The sequence below is a fragment of the Rhagoletis pomonella genome, unplaced genomic scaffold (genome assembly GCF_013731165.1).
Source record: "Rhagoletis pomonella isolate Grant_MI unplaced genomic scaffold, Rhpom_1.0 Rhpom_scaffold_00007, whole genome shotgun sequence".
In the NCBI taxonomy this organism is placed as follows: domain Eukaryota; kingdom Metazoa; phylum Arthropoda; class Insecta; order Diptera; family Tephritidae; genus Rhagoletis; species Rhagoletis pomonella.
The window spans coordinates 69,104,276-69,108,845 of NW_023458561.1; the positions used below are offsets into that span (position 1 = coordinate 69,104,276).

A 4,570-nucleotide genomic window follows, 5' to 3' on the forward strand; every position below is an offset into this window, starting at 1 on the left:
TCTACCGTCTAACGTCTGGGTAAATATGTACTCGCAAATGAGCTAATAATTAATATTTTTAAAACGGAGATCAAACAGGTTTTGTGTTGCAGTTATCGTTGAAGCTTTTCAACAAGCGCGTAAGCACTTACAGGTATTTTTAGCTAATATATACGTATCCACATATGTGTATTTCATTACATATTTACAAATCATATAATACGTTATTCTTAACGTAAGAACTTCGTACAGTGAGCTCGATTATATTTCCAAGCTTTCATTGTTCTGCTAAAATGGCTCTCCATGCAGTTGCGAAACTTAATTATTTTAGAATACCGCCCTACACTCATGTGTATCTGTATTGGAATGCAAATAGGTATATGTATGTACCTATGCTGAGATCAAGTGCAGCCGGCTTAGTGGAACATTTAAGTTCACAATTCTCACAATTCAAGTACGAAGTCAGCCTCAGCCTCACTCATTTGTCAAGTTGCACTGCAGCGTCTAAATAAACCACAAATGGTTGCTGTTGTTTTTTTTTTTTTTTGTTGGAGTAAATAGATGCAATGCAAAGTGTTCAGCTATTTATTACACACACACACACACTTGCACCTGCATTGTATGACGTTAACCACCTGTGCGCGAGTATACTTAACTTGATTTTTTCATCGTACTATAAGTACTAGTGTTCGCCCAGCGGTTGAAATTCAACCGATAAAATTAAGGATAGTTTATGTAAGTTGAATGAGCTAAAATAGCATTAGTTGGAATGGGTTAAGTGGAGGGGAGTTTAGCTTAGTACTTGGCATAACATAACATAACCATAACATGAGAATAAATAACATAACATATGAAGCATAACACACCAAAATATAACATCGCACACTCTTCAGTTGTATTTCCTTTTTATCCCTTTTTTCACCTCTATCTAAATCTTATTTATTTTGGTTCATTTTATGCCAAATGATGTTGCCTTTGATGCCACATCAAGTGATATCATGTCATGTGGTGAAATTGGGTGTGGTGAGCTGGGGTGTGGTGGAATTGGGTGTAGGAGTTACGGTGTGGTGAATTTAGGTGTGGTGGATTCAGGTGTGGTGAGTTAAGTTATGGTGAGAAAGTTGAGGTGTGGTGAATTTTGGTATGGTGAGTTGAGGTGAGTTAAGGTGTGGTGAGAAAGTTGAGGTGTGGTGAATTAAGGGTGGTGGATTTAGGTGTGGTGGATTTAGGTGCGGGGGTTAAGGTGTGGCGAGTTGAGGTGTGGTGAATTTAGGTGTGGGGAGTTAAAGTGTGGTGAATTAATGTGTGGTGAGCTCAGGTGGAGTAAGTTTTTAAGTTAAGATGAGTTAAAGTTAAGGGGTTATGATCTTTATCCTTATCTTCATCTTCATCTTCATCTTCATCTTCATCTTCATCTTCATCTTCGTCTTCATCTTCATCTTCATCTTCATCTTCATCTTCATCTTCGTCGTCTTGGTCTTCATCTTTATCTTTTCCTTTATCCTGATCTAAATATGTCCATTCTTTTCTTCATTTACATATTCACCCCCACCATTGTTGTTAGGTTAGGTATTTAAATTTTCCTTCCTCTTTGTCTTTATATCTAGGTTTCTTTACTTTTATTTTAATTTCTGTATTTATCACTTTCTTCTTCTCCATACTCAACTTTACCTTCTTCCTTGTTTGAGTCTAATCTATTCATGTACATACATACATACATCTTATTCCTGAACTGCTGCTTAGCACGTTTCTTTAATTCGCTATCAATATTAAAGCATACATTTAGGGGGCATTTCCGCCCCAACCATGTACATGTGTGCATTGGTATTGGTGTGACTTTCGAATTGATTTTTTCGCTCTATTTTAAACTGATTTGAAATTTTAAAAATTGCCTGCACATCAGCATCAAAATACCTTTCTAATGATATATAACTGTTTATACCTTAGAAGTATAGTTTAGCCGTAAAAGGGGTGTAAAGGAAACATGATTGCCTATTTATATATATGATAAGTATGTACATATGTACATACATATTTTTGCTTATGTTTTTATCTTTTTTGTTATCGCGTGCTTAACGTCACACTCTAAGTTCGCTCTTTCACTTACTGCGCGTTTATGCTTTAAGGTCTGATTATGCATACTTCGCATAACTTTGCACCACTTTCGTATAAACTTTAAACCGTATATACTTTGTATGTATTCCATTACCCATAAATTAGCATAATTTTTAAAAACCTAGCAATCTGTTGGAGTTTAAATTTTGCTTCAAATTTCTTTAAGTTAGATTTTTATTGCACTGCTACAAATGGCTGTGCGAAGTTATGCGAAGTATGCATAATCATACCTTTAAGTTTGCTTATCATTGCTAGCCCTTCTCCACAACAGCTTCTCAGCTATAATTTGTTCTTCCCTCTTGTTCTATTATTTTTTATTGCTACCAAAACGCTCTCAAGTGAATATCATTTATTTTCATATCGTTAAGTAGGTACGAGTATTCATTAAAAATATCTAAGTGCATAAGTTTGTATGTAACTGAGTAGATATGTATGTATGTATGTGTGCGTCCCTAATTAAAAATTATCTCTGTACATAATCTCTTTCGTGCTCATCAGCCGCAGCCATAACTGTAGTGTGTGGCAGAAAATGGCGCAGTGGTGGACGCGAGTCAATTGGGTGCTGCTGTCGTTAATGGACTAAAAATAGCTGTGTATGCGTACCTGCAGGGGGGGAGGGGGTAAGGATGAGTTGTAAATTGGCTGCTAAAAAGAAAACTTATTTTGTATAAACGCTTACTCTACTCCTTTATTTAAATAGCAATTAACAATTGTTACTACGTATGTACATATTTATGCATATGTGTATGTATGTATGTATATCTGTAAATTTTGCATGTGAGTTCTATGCCTATTTAGAAATTAGTAATCAGCAGACCCGTCTTTCATATCTTGGATTGAGTAGATTTTTCAAAACCTATTCATTAGGCACATCTTTATTTAACTTATCTTACTTATTTACATAATTTTTCATTTTTACATATGTATGTATGTATGTATGTATCACGTTAGCACTAAAGCTACATGTGTATTTTGTGAGCTATAATGTTAAATAACCGTTATTGTAATTTTTTAAAGGCGGCAATCTCTTTCAAACATATTCTAACTGTTTTCATCGTAATGTACAAGTTAGATATATGTACTATTTAATAATTTTAAATTTTCTGATTTGCAATCCAAATTTTAAAATACAGAGAAAATACAGAGTAGATTTATAAAATAAATTTATATATATATATATATAAATTTTTATATATTTATGATACATTTTTATATAATAAATTGATAAATTGTTTTCTCTTTACAGGTAAGCAAACAAATGTTTATCACAAATTAAAAACAAACCGTAAGTAACGTCAAAGAACTGTAAAACGTGCATACATATAAATGTAAGATTCAATTTATTTCGATTTCACAAATTTTTATAATAATATAATAATTAATAAAAACTAAGCAACTGCTTTTTCTTAAATTTCTGACCTTTTACTGGAATAAATTTAACTAAAAGGTCTAAAATTTTAAGTAAAAGAAATTGCTTAGTTTATATTCATACTGGCCATTATGTGGATATTCTAAAATTCGAGATCAATCACGCCCATTAAAGGAATCGGTAAATCTCTCTAGCTGAGGCGACTCTGTGGAAGGTAAACGACTTATTTCAGCTAAAAAGAATTACAACAAATAGATATTTTGTAAAACTTTCTTGGTTACTTAATGGCAGAAAACTAATACCAACCGATTCACAATGACCCCGTCTGCCTTCTATCAAAGGCGAAATGTACATAGATATAACAAGAACACATCTTAAAGACACAGTCTTCAAAACGAAGCGAGGTTTATGATCCAACCGATAAATGTCTGTCATGGATTTTGGAACGAAGAATCCGACAACCTTTTCCGTATTTTGCTAGGCGATAAAGCCGGTTAGTCATTCCTGAGGCCTAAGTCGTTTTTGCCTCGTAAGTTGGAACAGAGTTTTGTTGAAAGTGCCCATGGCTTGTTCTGGAATAACAACTTTTTCTAGAACGTCCGCTGGATAGATCTCCGCTGAAGTTTTGGTCCCTTTCTCACAGAAATGAAGTTCAGTGACTCCATCATCGAGACCCTCGCACCAAACCATGTTTCCTGAAAGACTGTTCAACGCTGCAGCAGATATTCAGCATAAAGGCCGAGGACTTTCAAAAACATAGTTTTTTTGGCCATCAATCCATAGACTTACCAAATCGCAGATTAAAAGGCCTGAGTAAATGGTATATGGCTATAGAAATTACCTCAGCTTTTACGCGGATGGGGGCTCTACTCTCTAAACTAAACACACGAGGCCATCTATCGGATAAAACTCACCTGCCGAACTCTTGAACGGTTGATCCTAATCGACACCTCGCTAGGATCTGCTTTCTGTTCTAATAATGCCGCAGTGAATACATATCGCCTGCGATTCCAGACTACATATTTGAATCGAAGACTCTCAACTTCAAAAAAAAAAAAATGCCTGCTAAAGAATTACGAAACAAAATTAATGCTAATGGCCGAATTT

General features: G+C 34.6%; 2 protein-coding genes across 5 annotated transcripts in view; one reads left to right on the forward strand and one right to left on the reverse strand.

The window, feature by feature from the left end:
• The window catches only part of LOC118743434 (amphiphysin), a 150,181-nt gene that overhangs the window by 67,097 nt on the left and 78,514 nt on the right, over window positions 1-4,570 (forward strand). The window lies entirely within an intron of this gene.
• Window positions 1-4,570, reverse strand: part of LOC118743437 (rhythmically expressed gene 5 protein-like) — a 243,331-nt gene that overhangs the window by 27,051 nt on the left and 211,710 nt on the right. The window lies entirely within an intron of this gene.